This window comes from Canis lupus, chromosome 16, assembly GCF_011100685.1.
Source record: "Canis lupus familiaris isolate Mischka breed German Shepherd chromosome 16, alternate assembly UU_Cfam_GSD_1.0, whole genome shotgun sequence".
NCBI classification, from domain to species: Eukaryota; Metazoa; Chordata; class Mammalia; order Carnivora; family Canidae; genus Canis; species Canis lupus.
Genome location: NC_049237.1, coordinates 46,903,569 through 46,921,552, shown reverse-complemented (window position 1 = coordinate 46,921,552; position 17,984 = coordinate 46,903,569). Strand labels below are relative to the sequence as shown.

The following is a 17,984-nucleotide window of genomic DNA, read 5'->3' as shown; positions in this document are numbered from 1 at the left end:
AGATGTCTATCAATAGATGAACGGATAAAGAAGGTGTGTGTGTATATATATATATACACACACACAATGGAATATTACTCAGCCATCAGAAAGGATGAATACTTATCATTTACATCCATGTGGATGGAACTGGAGGGTATTATGCTGAGCAAAATAAGTCAATCAGAGAAAGACCATTATCATATGGTTTCACTCATGTGGAATATAAGAAACAGCACAGAGGACAATAGGGGAAGGGATGGAAAACTGAATGGGAAGTCATCAGAGAGGAGGAAAACCATGAGAGATTCTTAACTCTGGGAAACAAACTGAGGGTTGCTGGAGTGGTGGTGGGTGGTCACTGGGTGATGGGCATTAAGGAGGGCACATAATGGGATGAGCACTTGGGTGTTATAAGCAACTGATGAATTATTGAACTCTTCACCTGAAACTAATGATGTACTCTATGTTGGCTGATTGAATCTAAATTAAAAAAACAAACAAACCTTTGTCAGTGCTAAGGGTAGATGACCTAATTCAAGACTCTTGGTTAGCAGGTCACATTAATATGATTTTGGATACACAAAGGTAAAGTCCAAAGCTGAGATGGGTATGTAAGGCTAAACTGCTCTATATGACAAAGAATAAAAATGTAATTTCCTTGGAGAGCCTGAAGAAAAAGAGGCCCAAGAAATAAAAACTGGAGCTCCACATAAGTGAGAAAGGTAAGAGGAGCCATGCTACATGGGAGGAGGCAAGAGTTGGAGAATAAGACGTCTGGTAAGAATCTGGCAAGATAAAGCACAGAGTCTCTCCATGGAGGCTGAGAGAGAAAGAGCAAGTTTGGTGAGAACAAGAACTCAGAGCCAGGGGTAAGGGTGTCCCTGGAAAATGGCAGAAATCTTGGGAACTTGACCCCAATTTAATAAAAAAGTGACCACGACTGTCATATCTCAGGAATGAAAGAACAGTGAATAAATCCAACCTTCATTGTCCTCCTTTCCATCTTTTAAGAAACTGATAGAAATAAATAATCAAAGTGTCTTCTTGGAAACACACACACAAACACACACAATTTGATGTGAACCGTGCCCCTTGGGGTCGTGCAGTGAAAGGCAGGAGGCAGTGCAGCAGTGTCACTAGCAGAAGGTGAGGCTTCCAACTCCACTGAATGCTTCGATGATCAGAGAGGATGCAGATGTGCACATCCCACCATTAAAACGAAACAAAGTCAAGTAAGTGCTGGAGTTCTTACTCAATTTTATCCTAGACTATTCCTATTAGGGGAGGATTTATTAAGATAGTCTGTTGTCTTGGATAGGACATCAATTAGTCTTCATTTGACATTGAATTACATTGACACTCAATTACTCTTCGTTAAAAAATAATAAACCTGAAAGTACTGTTTTAATTCTTTGTTATCAACATGCCTACAACAAAATACACAGGAGAGCAAAGAGTAATTCTATTTAAATCGGTGTATATATTTTTTTTCCACTTGGGAAACAGCACAGAACAGCGATCCTTTTATGAACACACCTAGCATTTAGATATGAAGTTATCTTGTAATCTTGAAGTGAGGTCAAGGTGACCACTGTGACTCAACCAAGTCCAGCCATCCTGAATTGGAGGACACTCAGAAAATGCTACTCCAATTTGTACAGTCCTATCTACATGAAGAAATAACTGGCCTTGGGTCAACACAAGAAGTGCTGAAAGCACCTATCATTCTGAAACATGGCTTTCTCTTCCATCTATTTCTTATAACAACAGAACAAAGCAGAAATCAAGCAGCAAAAACATAGCTCAAATGCTGCAGCCAACTATTTTTTTTTTTCACATTCTGCCCACACCTTAAATAAACATGAAACATCATAACGAGCTGCAGCCAGATACTACAGGAAACGGCAAGGCCAGAAGAAAAACCTCCGACATCCGGCCTTCATCTGACTTCTACACGAAATCTACTTTTGCTTCATGACTATAAATGTTGCCTTGCAAAAAGTTAAAATCAGACATGATGTCACAGAGTGACCAGGTCCACGCTATCTTTCTCAAAATTAGTATTTTTTTCTGAAAATAACCTAGCACACATATCGAGGGAAAAAAATTATGTTTTATCAGAGGAGGCCAAAACTAAACTAAGCTAAAAACGTGGTTTTGTATCACTATTGCCAGACACAACACATGGACAGGGTTCAACATGAGTGTACATTCCTTTGGATATTTTCTTAAATGCCTGTTAGCTATATGTGGCAATAATTATAGCGGAGCTGGGTCAGGGTATTTATAAAGCTTTGTTGGGACCTAACATCTCTTTTGTTGTCCAGAGCAACAACCTCAGGAGAAAACAAAAGAATCCTGGTGAGCAGAACATCGGCAGCAAGGAGTGCACATTTTCTTTCATGTATCCGTAGGACACAAATGAATGGGGCCTGTGACCTGGAACCAACTAGCCCTGGCACTTAAAATGGCAGCTTGGGGGCAAACTGAAAGGTTTGGTGTCCATCTGTTTTCTGGGCTAGTAGGATGAGAGATTTTCATTCTGTTTGGCGACTCAATAAAAAGACCTTGAACCAAACTGCCTGCAGAGCCCAAACTTGTGTATTAACTATCAATTCTGACTTTTGCATGCCAATCTCACAAGGATTTTAACTTTTTTGATTCCGATCATTTTACTTTTCGTCTACTTCAATGATTTTTTTTTTTTTGAGATTTTATTTGAGAGAGAGAGAGAGAGAGAGAAGAGAGCAAGCATGAGAGAGAGTGAGCATGTTGGGGGGGAGGAGGGATGAGAGGGAAAAGCAGGCTCCTCGCTGATCAGAGAGCCTGATGCAGGACCCCAGGGTCATGACCTGGGCCCAAGGCACATGCTTAAGGAACTGAGCCACTCGGGCACCCCTACTTCAATGATTTTTTTTTTTTTTAAAGATTTTATTAATCCATGAGAGACACACACAGAGAGGCAGAGACACAGGCAGAGGGAGAAGCAGGCTCCCTGCAGGCAGCCTGTTGCAGGATTCAAATCCAGGACCGCGGGATCATGACCTGAGCCCAAGGCAGGTGGTCAGCCGCTGAGCCACCCGGGCGTCCCTATTTCAAGGATTCTTATTAACACCCCCACTTTGATACTGAATAATGACCAGAATGACAACAGCTGCCTCTTAATAAATGCTCACTACACGGGCAGCCCGGGTGGCTCAGCGGGTCAGCGCCGCCTTCAGCCCAGGGCGTGATCCTGGAGACCCTGGATCGAGTCCCACGTCGGGCTCCCTGCAAGGAGCCTGCTTCTCCCTCTGCCTGTGTCTCTGTCTCTGTATCTCTCATGAATAAATAAATAAAATCTTTTAAAAAAATGCTCACTACGCGCCAGGCCCTATATACGTCAACTCTTCCTAACTGGAACAACTCTACGTAGTAAATCTTGTTCTCCCAGCTTACAGATGAAGAAACTGAGGCGCGGAGAGGTCAGAGAGAACCTGCCCAAAGCCACACCGCTACTAGGGTGGGTGCAGCCAGTGCGCTCCCAAGCGACCTCCTCCTCCTCGGCCACAGCAAACGGGAACTCCTCCCATCTTTCCTCCCATCTGCTGTCCTTCCGCCTGGCTCCTGGTGACACAGTTGAGGGAGACCTGGGGATGACGCTGCTCCCGTACCCACTACCCAGGGTACCGGGTGTGCGGCCTCTCGGATGCCCCGAGAGCCTAACCGGGGGCTGAGGACACACCAGGGGACGCCACAGACAAAGCCCCCCGCCCGGGGGAGCTTACTACCTTCCGGGAAGACGAGCAGCAGCGAGGCCGCCAACCACCTGCGCTGGTCCTGCCTGAAGGGAGCTGCAAAGGCGCATCTCCCGGTTCAGAAAAGCAAAGTCTGGGCGCACCATAAAGGCAGGCCGCAGCCGTATCTGCGCTGCACACCCGCCGCCTTTTTGTGACAGAGGGGAAAAAAAAAAAGAAAAAAAAAAAAAAAGGAAAAAAAAGCTACTCCCAAAGCTTTTCCAGGCGGCCCGCAAGCCCCGCCCACCCGAAACTTCCCAGACTGGCCGAGGACTGTTACCCAGGAAACGCCTGGGCAGGAAGTAGGGCCGCGCGGGCAGCGTCAGGAGGCATCCTGGGAGTTGTAGTCCGCGCTCAGGGTGCGCAGGCGCAGGGGTGGAGGCGGCGCGGGGAGGAGGCACCCAGGAGCAAAGCCCCACGGGGATTGTAGTTTTTTTTTTGTTTTGTTTTGTTTTTTTCCATGAATCACACTCATGAAGGGCGTCCGAAAATCAGACCTTGCGCTTGGAGGACTTCTCATTTCAGACGGCGAAGGTGCCCTCCGCGGGCTTGGTTTGGGAACCCGTGTGGGTCGCCCTGCATTCAGCTTGTAGACCTGACGTGGATTATGGTAGCCCCCAAGTGGAGAGAATGGGGCGCAGGACGGGCCCCACAGTCTGCGTGCAAATAGGAATGTGCAGCGATGAGAACATGCAGCCGGGCCAAGGGGAGGAAGACGCCCCCAAACACTCAGAGAGAGGACGGACCTCAGTATCCACTTCCCGAATCAGAAGAACATTTTTTTTTTCCAGAAATTGTGTAAAAATGGATACAAAAAAAATATGTATTTGATACCCAGGCTAATGCAAGGATGGCACAGTTCTGGAAGGATATGCATCAAAACGTTAGGATTGTTTTTCTTTGGAATTACCTGTTTTTACACTTTTATGTGTTTTTTTATGTGTTTTATGTGTTTACAGGGTCTAAGTATTCCTTTCTGGTAAAAGGTACTTCAAGTTTGAAAAAACTGTACAGAGCAATGTTTTAGACATCCAGTATCCTTCCTTCCCCCTTCATTTATTTATTCTTTTATTCCTTTATTTCTCCCCTCTTTCTTTTCCTTCATCAAAGAGGAAAAAAAAAAAACTTTACAACTAGAGATGCCCTTCATGGAGCCCTTTCTCCTCTGCAGAGAAATACACACACATGTACACACACAGGCAAATGCACCTACGCACATTCATTCTGCAGTGTGTAAACGTACAAAAGTTTGTTAGTATTTGTTTTTCAGATAATGGTGTCATACTTGCTGTTTATATCATTCTGTCATTGGCTTTTCTCATTACCCTGCATCCTGTTTTTGAGATTCATCAAACACAATCCGTGTAGTTCTAAATAATTCATTTTAACGTCTATGTACCATTGCATTATATGAAAATGACACAATTTAATCATCTAATCTGGTAAGGGATATTTACTCTGTTTTAAATATTTTGCTCCTGCAAACAATATTGTTATGTACATTCTTAAACAGGTGCATGAGTTTCTCTCAGGCATTCACCTGTGACTGCAGTTGCCGGGTCTCGGGAATATACCTATTTTCAGCTTCACAGGATTCTGCCAAATTGCTTTACAATGTAGTTGAAGCTCTTTGCACTTTGTCAAAATTGATTGTGAATTCCCTGTGACTCCCATTCTTGCTGTGTTGCCATAACGTCATTGTTGTTAGCTCCATTGACTTAAAATAGTATCTATTATTTTAACTTATATTTACTTTGTCAGAATTTTTTAAGTTTTGAAAGTGGGTCTTTTTTTTTCTCCTTCTCTAAAAGAAACATATATTATTTATGTAGTAGAATAATTTTTCTTAGCTTTAGATTGCATTCTGATAATGATGTCTATATATTGTTGTTAATATATATTGTCTATATATTGATGCTCTCCCGATATTCTAAGCTTTATGTTCTATTTTATATTGCTTGTATATTTTAATTATTTTTAATTTTATTATGTGACTTTTCGCTATCTGTATGTATGTCACAGACTAAACAACACTTCCTTGATAATGTAGACAACACTGTATTTCTAATGAGGTCTAGAAGGCTGCCTCAAGTTTCTAGCGATTACGGCAACAAACAGTGTTGTGTACTGTGTACTCTGTACTCAGAGTATGTGTACATATTGCACCTATAAGGCCATAGAAAGCCCTCAACCTTTTTCTCCTAAAAGGCTCCTCACCAGAAACCAGCTTTTCCTACTTCTGTTTACTTCCAGAATTTCTAATTATTTGGCCTAGATCTTTTGGCCCTTCCCACTTCCATCTAAATCAGTTTATTCTTTCTCTTAATTTTTTTTTTCAGGCATTGACTCTGTATCTTGCTGTCATACATAACATTTTTAGGAATCGGTTGTATTGAGATAAAATTTACACATAGTAAAATTCACCCTTTTTATTGTATAGTTCATAAGTTTTGACAGGCATATGTAGTGATATATCCACCAACAAAATCAAGATAGAGAACAGAGCCATCCTGCCCAAAATATTCCCTCATGCTCCTTTGTAAACAACTGCTCCAACCTGAAGCCCTGGCAACCACTTATCAGTTTTCTGTCCCTATGGTTTCGCTTTTTTGAGACTGTGATTGCATTAGTCTGCTCTGGTTGCTATAACAAATTATTATGGCCTGGGTGGTTTAAACAACAGACATTTATTTCTCATAGTTCTGGAGGCTGGGAAGTCCAGAATCAAGGTGCCAGCAGATTCTGTTCCTTGTGAGAGCCTGATTCCTGGCCTGGCTGTTTACCTTCTCACTGTGTCCTCACATAGAGAAGAGAGTGTTCTGGTCTCTCTTCCTATTTTTGTAAAGACATTAATCCCATACTGGGGGAACCAGGGGCATCTTTTTTACCTCATTTAAACCTAATTTCCTCTCAAAGCCCCCACCTACAAATACCATTGCATTTGGGTGTACGCCTTCAACATAGGAATCTTGGGGTGGGAAACACAAAACATTCAGTTCACAGCAGTGTTATAAATAAAATCGTATATTATGTAGCCCTTTGAGACTCAGTAAAATGCATTTAAGATTCAACCATATAGTTGTATGTATCAGCAGACTTTTTTTTTATTATTATTGCCAAGTAGTATACCAATACATAGATGTATGGGAATTTGTTCGTGGCTTCATCAGCTGAAGGAGATTTGTGTTGTTTCCAGTTTGGGGCAAATATACACAAAACTGCTATCGCCATTTGCATACAGGTTTTTGGGTGAAGGTTAGCTTTCATCTCTCTTAGGTAAATACAAAGGAATTGGTTTGGTATGTCATATTTAAAAGTGTTTAGCTTTATAAGAAATTGCCAAAGCGTTTCCAAAGTGTCTGTCCCATTTTGTGTTCCCACCTTTGTGTTTGACAGCACCTGCTGGTGTCCTTCCCCCACCCCCACTCTAAATGTGTGTACTGATTCCTCATTATCGTTTTAATTTGCATTGCCCCAATGACTAAAGATGATAAACATTTTTTTCATGTGTTTATTTGCCATTCGTAACCCTCCTTTTTTCTTTAAAGATTTTATTTACTTATTTTTTTGTGAGAGTAGGGGAGGGGAAAAATCTCAGGCAGATTCTGTGCTCAGCACAGAGCATGATGCACAGCTCAATCTCACGACCCCAAGACCATGACCTGAGCCATAACCGAGTCATGCTCAACTGACTGAGCCACCCAGGTTCCCCCATAACCCTTCTTAAATGAAGTGTCTGTTCAAATGTTGTGCCCATTTTCATGGATATATAAATATATACACATCACGGACTTATTTGTCTTATTATTGAGTTTTGAGAGTTCTTTATAAATTCCTCTATCGTATATATGTTTTGCAAATATTCTCATAGCCTGTGTATCTCTTTTCATCATTTTCTCTAGAGTGTCCTTCAAAATGCAGAACTTTAAAATTTTGATTAAGTTCTATTTTTAAAATCTTTATTTTATGGACCAATCTTAACAGATTGCCATTTCTAAGAAATCTAATTGAATTTACAAGGCTATTCTCACATATCTTCTGAAAGTTTTAGAGTTTTAAAGGTTTTACATTGAGGTCTATGATCAATTTTGAGGATTATTTTTGTGTGTGGTATGAAGTATGGATCAAGAGTTTTGTTTCTGTTTTAGTTTTTTTGCATATTGATATTCACATGTTCCAGCACCATTTGTTAAAAAGTCTATAGTTTCTCCATTGAATGGCCTTTGTTGAAAATCAGCTGCCCATTTATGTGTGGTCTAGTCATGGATTCCGTTTTGTTCCATTGATCAGTGAAGCTTTACAATAAATCTTGAAATCAGACAGTGTAAGTTCTCAAATGTTCTCTTCTTTTTCAGATTTCCTTTGACCATTCTTGTTCATTGACTCTCCATAAAAATGTTAGAAAATCTTGATTTCTACACAAAAAAAAAATTGCTGAGATTTTGATTGGGGTTGCGTTGAATCTATAGATAAGTTTAGAAAAATTGATTCTTAATAAAATTGAGTCTTCAAATTAATAAAATTTAAAAAAAGAAATTCTGCCTATGGATAATAGCTTTGACCCACATCTTTTTAGTCCCAGCCTGTGTGACCTTCCATCTTGACTGCCCGCGGGGTTGGCACTTGCTTAGCTAGCCCTCACAATTGCATAAACCAATTCTTTGTAATCCCCCTTGCCCCTCCTCCCTCTTCCTTTCCCTCCTCATCCCTCTCCTTCTCCTTGAAATTTTATATCTCACCTTTTATTTAGGTTTTCTTCATTCATTTTATAGTTTTCAGCATATGGATCTTGCACATTTTGTTAGATTCATACTTAAGTATCTCATGTTTTTGGCAATATTGTAAATGGTACTTTAAAAAACTTTAATATCCAATTGTTGTTGTTGTTAGTATATAAAAATATTACTGGTTTTTATATGTTAACATTGCATCTCGTGATTTTGCTTAACTCATTTATTATTTCCCATAGATTTTTAAAGGCTTTTGGATTATTTAAACATGGACAACCATGTCCTCTGCCAATAGAAATAGTTTTATTTCTTATTTTCCAGTATATGTGCTTTATTTTTCTTGCCTTTTTGCAATAGCTAGGGCCATCAGTATATTATGCATTAGAAGTTATGAGAGTGGACATCCTTGATTTGTTCCTATGACATTAGGGGAAAGCACTCAGTTTTTTTATCATTAAATATGATGTTAGCTAAGGATTTTTTTTATAGATATCCTTTATCAGCTTAAAGATCTTCCAATCTATTTATTGTCTTCTAAGAATTTTTATCATAAATCAGTGTTGAATTCTGTCAAATGCTGTTTTGTATCTATTGAAACGATCATGTGGTTTTTATTCTTCAGTTCCTTGTTATGGTGAATCATATTGCTTGATTTTCAGGTATCAGACTGGCCTTACTCTAGGATAAACTCTGTTTGGTAATGATGTATTATTCCTTTTATTAATTGCTGGATTTTACTTGCTAATATTCTGTAGAGGATTATTGTGTTTGTGTTCATGAGAGATATTGGTCTATAGATTTCTTTTTTTTGTAAAGCCTTGTTCTAGTTTTGGCATCAGGGTAATGTTATTCTTATAAAAAGAATTAGGACATCTTCTCTCTTCTTCTATTTTCGTGAAGAAACTTGGTGTAGAATTTGCATTACTTTTCCCCAGTGAAGCCATCTCTGATGGTTTATTTTATGTGTCCAATTTAACTAGGCCATGATAGCCAGATATTGGTCAAAGATTATTCTAGATGTTTCTGCAAAGGTATTTTTCAGGTATTTTTCAGATTAACATTTAAATCAGTAGACTTTGAATAAAGCAGATCACCCCTCATCTGCTTATTAGATGGGTGGGCCTCATCTAATAAGTTGAATGCCTTAATAGAAACAAGACCAACCTTTCTGAAGAAAGAGGAAATTCTGGCAGCAGACTACCTTTGGACTTCCCTGGGTCTCCAGCTCTGGCCTATCCTGCAGAAATTGGGCTAGCCAGCCTCCCAATGTACATTATTATAAATTGTTTCAGGGCACCTGGGTGGTTCACTTGGTTGAGCATCTGCCTTTGGCTCAGGTCATGATCCCAGGATCCTGGGATGGAGGCCCACATTGGGTTCCCTGCTCAGCGGGGAGTCTGCTTCTCCCCCTGCAGACCTCCCTACCCCCACTATGCTCTCTCTCTCTCTTGCAAAAATAAATAAATAAAATCTCAAAAAAAAAAAAACTGTTGCATCACTCATTTGCAAAAATAAGGTAACTAATCATAACACTCATCCCCCAAAACAAAAGCTGTTCTCAGTTCTATGACTTTTGGAAAACAAAGAAGAAAAGAAAATGTATTTGGTGTCACCATTTATACCTTCAGAGAAAAATATTAGTCATGTATTTCATAAACTGATACAGTTTCTTACAAAAATGTTTGTCACATCTCCAGATAATTCTCTTAAGTTGGGAGGTTGAAGATTACAGTGCAGATGTAAACATCTTAATAAATTTTGACATGAAGATCTTTTATTTCTTGACATTAAATAGAAAGATATCACAAGAGAGAAGTCTTATTACTTAAATGAAACATAGCAATAATTCATCTTATTGGGACTGTGCTTTAACCTAATTAATAAGCTTCTTCCTGGGGAAAGGGAAAAATGGCTTCTGGTAAGATGACCACTTGGGAATTTGAACCTATAATCAAAGAATATACAGTTGGAGCTAAAGGATAAAGTTGTTATCAAAGAAATTGGATAAAACCTAGGAAGTTCAGGAAGGACAAAGTTGGATTTTTTTTGGAAATTTAGATATTAACAAACTAGTATAGAGTGCCACATAGAGCCACTGACTTGTGATTTTTATTTCTTCAATTATTTATAGTTCATCATTAGTGGTGTTGATGTTACCTTTATAATTTTAATTAGTTACATTATTATATGGTTTAAGAAAATAATTAATAAAGGGCACCTGGATGGCTCAGTTGATTAAGCATCCGACTCTTGATTTTGGCTTAGGTCATGATCTCAGGATTGTGGGATTGAGCCCCACACTGGGCTCCAGGCTCAGCACAAAGTCAGCTTCCCTCTCCCTCTGTTCCTCTCCCTACTTGTGCACTCTCTCTTTCTCTCTCTCTTTCTAAAGTGAATAAATGAAATCTTTTTTAAAAAGAAAATAATACAACATAGTAAATAATTACAAAATATGTAAAATAGTAGTAGTTAACTCTCACTTATCTGTATCAAGGGAGGGAAAGGCTGAGTTCAAATCCCTGAAAACTATGAATTCCTCCAGCTGGGCAGAAGCTGTGATCAAGTTTCTAGTGACCTAGACAAACTTTTAGAAGAATATAATATCCCACGTGGGTTAGAATATGGAGAAATGGATCTTCTTTTACACTGTTGGTGGAAGGGTGTATTGGTATTGTTTTCAAGGAAAGTTGTCAATTAAAATTTTAAATATTCTTCAATTCAGAACTTTGCTTCTTGTTATCTATCCTAGAGTAGCACTTGTACATGTACACAAAGAGGTTTGTACAAGGAACTATTGAAAACAACATATAAATCAGCATTAGGAGAAAACTAAATTATAGCATATCTATAGAGTAAAAATATATTGCAGCAATCAAAGAGAACAAGTGAAATCTGACACAAAAAATTCTCAAGGACAGACAATTTAGTGGGAGGAAGGAAAGGGAGAAGTAAGCTGTGTGATTAAGTACATAGTGTGCTATGGTTTATGTCTTGGAAAAAAACTATATCACTTATATGAACAAGAAGTGTATGCATAAAAAATGCATTTTAAAAGGTCTAAGAATTCGCTTAAGACCTATAACAGTGTCTACCTCCAGAGAGAGGATTGGGATTGGGGGTGACAGTCAAGACAGATTTTGCTTAATATTACAGTGTGATTTTTATAACTGGAATGCCACCTTCAGGTATTATTACTCATACATCTTTAAAATTTATCAAATAAAAGGCATGCAGAAGAGAGAACAAAGCATTCAAACAGGTTAGGCAGAAAAAGAGAAATACAAATAGCAAAAAATGTGCCAAAAGCATTTTGAAAATGTATCAAGAATTAATGATAGTTTTTTTTTTTTTTGGGTTGATGAAGCTATGAATGATTTACTTTTAAATTCTCTTCCTGCTTTTCTACATTTTTCAATTTTTTTTTACAATAGAAATTCATACAAGAAATTTTTAAAGGGCTAAGAAATGGCTGATAAATCCCAGCAAGGATGCTTCCATCTTGAATCCTTACTCTGCCAGGGAGGGTAATATAGTCTATTTGGAGTATGAAGAGATTTCTAATGAAAATTCCCATGGAAAAGTGATATCTGACATTGAGTGGCCCTCTCCTGATGTCATGTGACAGGCCAACACACTGCTATGCTGGAAACCAACTAAAAAAAAAACAAAAACAAAAACAAACCCACCCAAATTTGTAGCATTTTCTGATTTCCATGGTATTATGGGTTGAATTGTGTCCTCCCAAAATATATGCTGAAGTCCTGACCCTCAGTACCTCCAGATGTGACCTTATTTGGAAATAGAGTCATCATAGATGCTCCATACTGGAGCAGGGTGTGCACTTAATCCGATATTACTGATGACCTTATAAGAAGAAGAGAAGAGACGCAGATAGACACGCAGAGAGAATGCCAGGGCCCACACAGGTGGAGATTGAAGAGCTGTATCTACAAACCAAGGAAAGCCAAGGACTGATGGCCACTACCAGAAACTAGGAAGACACAAGGAAGATTCTACCCAGAATGTCAGACGAAGCATAGCCCTATTGGTACCTTGACTTCTGGTCTCCAGAGCTGTAAGAGAATATAGTACATGTATATGATTAATATTATAAAGATAATATCAATTAGTTACATCATTACATTGGTTAAGAAAATAATGCTACATAATAATTAATACTTAACATAGTAATCAGTAACTCTCAATTATGGTACCTGGTGGTACTTTGCTAAGGCAACTCTAGGAAACTAACAGCCAGGTATTTATACTTCTTTCACGACCATTTGATATGACTTCACTGAACACAGAGTTTGGAAGGGCTATGCACTGCTGGTTCTCATGAGCCAGTATAAGCCAGCTCCAGCACATTCCTGAATAGCAGACGTAGGCTCCTCTAAGTCATAGAGAGTTCTATCAGAGAAGAATTGGACATAACTTGATGGTTTGACCAAACACTTTCAGCGCAGAAGTATCCTCCATGGACATTGTCTTACGTTGTGTGCACCTAATTTTTCTAAATCTGTATGTTGATTTCAAGAAGCACATTAACCTATTTCAGTTCTAGAGAAGTAAGTGCAATCATGAATGTGAAAGTACCTGATAATCTTTCAAGTATCAATGACGACATGAGGGAATATAGGTCAAGTTACTGGGTTGAAACCAATTCCTATGTACATTCTGACTGTTGCTGTCAGGAAGTTTAAAACCACTTACTACTAATATATCCTGGATCAAGAGAGACAAACACATGCACACACAGTGATCTTGGATACACACAGGAGTGTCAGGACACTGGAATCTTCCTGCAGAACCTCTCTTCTTGCTCCCATCCCTCCAGTGAGGACCTGGGGCTTTGGAGTCAGCGAGGCCTGCGCTGAAATCCTGACTCCGTCGCTTACAGCTTATGTGACTGAGGAGAAACTATCTAGCTTCTACAAGCCTCAGTTTCCTTATCTGTAAAATGGTGGTGATTGTACAACTTAATTCAAAGGTGATGATAGAACTTTTTTTTTTTAATGATGATAGAACTTAATGCAAAGGTCTATTATGAGGATTAACATATTTAATGCAACACCTGGCATATAATAATAATAAACAGGGAGTAAATAATAATTAAACTAGGGCAGCGACTCTCTGATCAAGAAGTGCTTAATCCAGGGGGCTGAGCAGCACAGTTCTCAGAGTCCAGCTACAGAGGCTCCTAGGACAGCAGCATAGGAGGGAGCAAGGTGCTATGTACCCCACATGCTCCGCTGTGTGGTGCCTTGAACCTAGGGAACATCCCCCACCTCTGATCGGTTTGAACCCTGCCTCCCTGCAGAGATTTTGAGGCCTGAATCTACCTATGGTTTAGTCACGCCTCACCAAAGCGGATGTGCGCAATGTTGAGAGGAAGCAACAAATGTGAAAGATCAAGATGAAAAAAGACAACATCTTATTATTATTATTATTATTGTTATTATTATTATTATTATTTTGGACAATATCTCTTTAAAAAGTCAGTGAATGGGACGCCTGGGTGGCTCAGCGGTTGACCATCTATCTGCTTGTGGCTCAGGGCATGACCCTGGGGTGGCAGGATGGAGTCCAGCATCTGGCTCCCAGCAGGGCGCCTGCTTCTCCCTCTGCCTGTGTCTCTGCCTCTCTCTGTGTGGTTCTTATGAATAAATAAATAAAATCTTTAAAAAAAAAAAAAGAAAAAAGTAGAATCCTCTGTCTTGACAGGCTCTGGGAGCCAGGCTTTGCCCAGCTTGGGACAAGTACATAAGTCCCCCCCCCTCCCCCCGCCCCTGCCCTCCCTTATCCATCGGCGACACGTTCTGAGACCTCAGGGAAATGCCTAAAACCGTGCATAATAGTACTGAGCCTCACACACACTGTGTTTTTTCGTGTGCACTCACTCCTGTAATAAAGTTTAACTTCTACATTAGGCCCAGCTGGAGATTAACAACAGCTAATCATAAGACACAACTATTACAACAATATGCTGTAATAAAACTATGTGACTCTGGTGTCTCTACGTCTCAAAACGTCTTGTTGGAGGCCCTGGGCCTCCCCTGGGGCACGGGAGGTCACCCAAGGCGCAGGACGAGAGGCGGTGCACGAATGACGCATGCGCACCGGCCCTCAGCTCGGGGCACCTGCTTCCAGAAGGCAGGGACCTCCGCAGAGCCCTTCCGCTTCTGGAGGAAAGAGCCGCACTCCTCCCAGGTCAGTGTCCCCCGCAAGCAGGACCTTAGCTGCCTCCGGTCTGTTCAGCAAAGCCAGCGCCCCCCAAACACGTCTCCATCTCCATTCTGGGGTGTGATGGAGCCACCGCTTGTCCCACCGTGGGCCCGAGACACACAGGTAAGGGGGCTACCTGCGTGACACACTGGGAGGGAACGGGCACAAAAGCTGAGGTCCCCTGGATCACGAATTCCACAATAGGATCCTCTTTCCATCGTCGCCCCCTGAGGAAGGGCGCGAGAGCGCCTCCGTCACCAAAGCTTCCTTAGCGTCCTGGTGAATTTGACAGGAAGATGACCTTCGCTTCGTGACAGTATGTGTGACAGAATGAAACGGCCTCGAGGAAAAGGAAAAACCCACAACTCAAGGCATTGCTGTCGGCTTCAAAACCGAGGAGCTTTCCAGAGCCTCCTCCTGGGGTGGAGGTCGGGAGGAGGAGCTGCGCACTGCGCTAGTTTTCAGGGCGCCGTGCCCTGCTTTGGAAGCAGTACCAGGCCCTGAACGGCCCGGATCCAGTGCACACAGCTAGTCTCCCATCTGTAAAATTTCATCTCCCGTGCCCCGTCCTCCTCCCGCCAGCCCTGTGGAATGCTCTGCCAGCCAGAAGGCAGTCTCATCCTTCACCTCTTCCTTGGTCCAGGCTGTGCCCGCCCGGTGGGAACCTGCTCTGCCGCCCCACCCACTGCCTCTTCACCCTCCGGGTCACACCTGAAGCCCTGCCTCTTATGCCAGGACTTCCCATTCCCTTCAGGGGGGACCTTCTCCCCTACTTGGCGTTATACTTGCTCATTACCTCCATCGCAACATTTATCAATTTCTATTATAATCATTTCTATTTCTCCTGGAGAGATAAGCCTCTTAAACATAGAGGTGATTTGGGTTTTCTTTTTCCTCCTCTGTGTGTAACACAGACGTTTAAATACTATTGAGTGACAACCAACAATTGATTAAGTGGTGAGCAGTTTACAAGGTATGGTCAATCACGATATTGCTACTGATTCTGAAAGTGACTCAGTTTTACCTATTATTAGCAGTCATCATCATCCCACTTATTTTGCAAATGAGGAAGCTAAGGTTCAGGGGAACTTGGCTTGAGCTATTCAGCTGGTGGATGGCCAAGCTGGGGCTTCATAGCTTGGATCTGCAGGCAAGAAAGCAGCGAGGCAGCAGAGCAGCGGAAGAATGGAAGCCTCAGCTGACGTCCAGCTCATCAGATCTTTTGACTTACAGCCCTGGCAAGAGAGCCAGGAAGCTGAGTGTTTAGGATCCACCAGATTTCAGATTTTAACCGTATTGTATTTCAGTTTTCTCTTGTATAAAATGACAGGGTTACACAAAATAAGTACTTCTCAGTTATCTGATATTTTATGTCCACTAATATTTCTAATGGAGAGATACCCAAATTTCCCTGATTTCTGCTGCCCTGAGGCCAAAAGAAACACCTAACAATTGTGTTTATTAAGCAGTTAGGTCTAAACAACTTAATAGTAGTAGCTGCTGTGGTGTCCAGCTGTGTGTCCCTCAAAAACTTAATAACCCACACTGCCTCTGGAGTCACCCCAAGATGCTTCTGCTCACAATTTGGGAATCACAGTTCTAATCAAAGAAGGGCTCTGTTCTGGTAGAAATAAAAATTTTTCTTTTTAAAGGAAGAAGTTTATACCATCATGATCCAAGTTTTATAGCCCTGAACATTACAATGGTATTATTAAGGGTATATCTTAATACCATAGTTTTAAAATAAAGGTAATTTTGTTAATAATCTGAAACATTGAAAAATATTGCTGAGAATATAGTTTACTGGTATCGCTATAGAGCACAAACTAAATTCTAATATTATCAGAAATATTATACCTCTAACACTTAGAAATAAAAATCATTTTGTTAGAAAGTAAATTATAGGGGCACCTGGGTGGCTCAGCTGGTCAAACATCTGCCTTCAGCTCAGGTCGTGATCCCAGGGTCCTGGGATCAAGCCCCGCATTGGGCTCCCTGCTCAGTGAGGAACCTGCTTCTCCCTCTCCCTCTGCCTGCCACTCCCCCTACTTGTGCGCTGCCCCCCCCCCCCCCGTTAAATAAATAAATAAAAATATTTTTTAAAAGAAGTAAATTATAGTAATACGACAATCACTTTTATAGCTGTCATTATAAATTTACAAATAAAAAAATCATCACCAGAAAACATGTAACAATTAGCTAACCTTATTGTTGAGAAAGCTGCAATTGCATTTTACTGAATAGCATCTCTGTTCTTGGGATAAAGTTTAAGACAGCAACTAGAAGAACTTTTTAAGCAAAAAATGATTTTATTTTTAGGGATGTCATCATAAAAAAGCTATTCTCACATGCTAAGAATAACATTCTTTTTCATTTAGTGTGTCATGTTATCTGTGCTTTAAATCCAAACAATTGCAAACTCTTCATAAGCTACTGTAATGCTAGTTCAGCTAATAAATTGATAAAATTCCCTTTCTTTGTAATCCTAAGTCACAAAGCATTTGTTGCAATGCTAATAAGAATAAATGGACATGAATGGGCCACCCAAAGGTTCTCCCATTCAGGATCATCTGCAAAGAGAAAACGTCCATTTAATTGTGTTTCTTGCTTATCCGGGTCAGTAGGTACCAATTCCAACATGTCCAACTGCACAGAGACTGAGCCTAGAGCAGCAGAAGGTGATGTATGAAAACACAGGTACCAGAGGATATTAGGGGGAGAGGCAGAGCAATAATTAATAGCTGGCAGGTGTGGTCTGCAGGATGTAGGAGGTAGCTGGTGGGCTAGAGGAAGAGAATTAGAAGCAATGATGCTCATCCAAAGTTATGTTGATGAACAAGCCAAAAGGCCACAGATGGGTACTCAGTCAGTAGGCTGATCAAAAGTAGCAAAAATAGCATCCTTGGCGCATGGATATGGAGACTGAGGAATTAATTTTATTCTTAAACTTAATTTAGTTTTAATTAATTTTTATTTTATTATTTTTTAGTATTTTTTTAATTTATTCATGAGAAACACAGAGAGAGAGAGAAAGAAAGAGGTAGAGACACAGGCAGAGGGAGAACCAGGCTCTATGCAGGGAGCTCAAAGTGGGACTCGATCCTAAGTCTCCAGGATCAGGCCCTGGACCGAAGGTGGCACTAAACCGCTGACCCACCCGGGCTGCCCAATTTGTATTTTATTTTAATTAATTTTTAAAATATTTTATTTATTTATTCATGAAAGATACAGTGAGAGAGAGGGGCAGAGACACAGGCAGAGGGAGAAGCAG

At 40.6% G+C, this 17,984-nt stretch overlaps 1 long non-coding RNA gene across 10 annotated transcripts in view; it reads right to left on the bottom strand.

Annotated features, from left to right (window-relative positions):
- Positions 1-4,022, bottom strand: part of LOC119869578 — a 43,930-nt gene extending 39,908 nt beyond the window's left edge. For 5 of the 10 annotated variants that reach the window (XR_005371639.1, XR_005371642.1, XR_005371641.1 and 2 more), the window contains exon 1: positions 3,753-4,021. This is a non-coding gene — a long non-coding RNA (uncharacterized LOC119869578). Of the gene's footprint in view, positions 1-3,752 lie in introns of all 10 variants that reach the window. The other 5 variants (XR_005371645.1, XR_005371646.1, XR_005371643.1 and 2 more) reach the window with 3 other exon arrangements.
- Between the last annotated feature and the right edge of the window lie 13,962 nt (positions 4,023-17,984).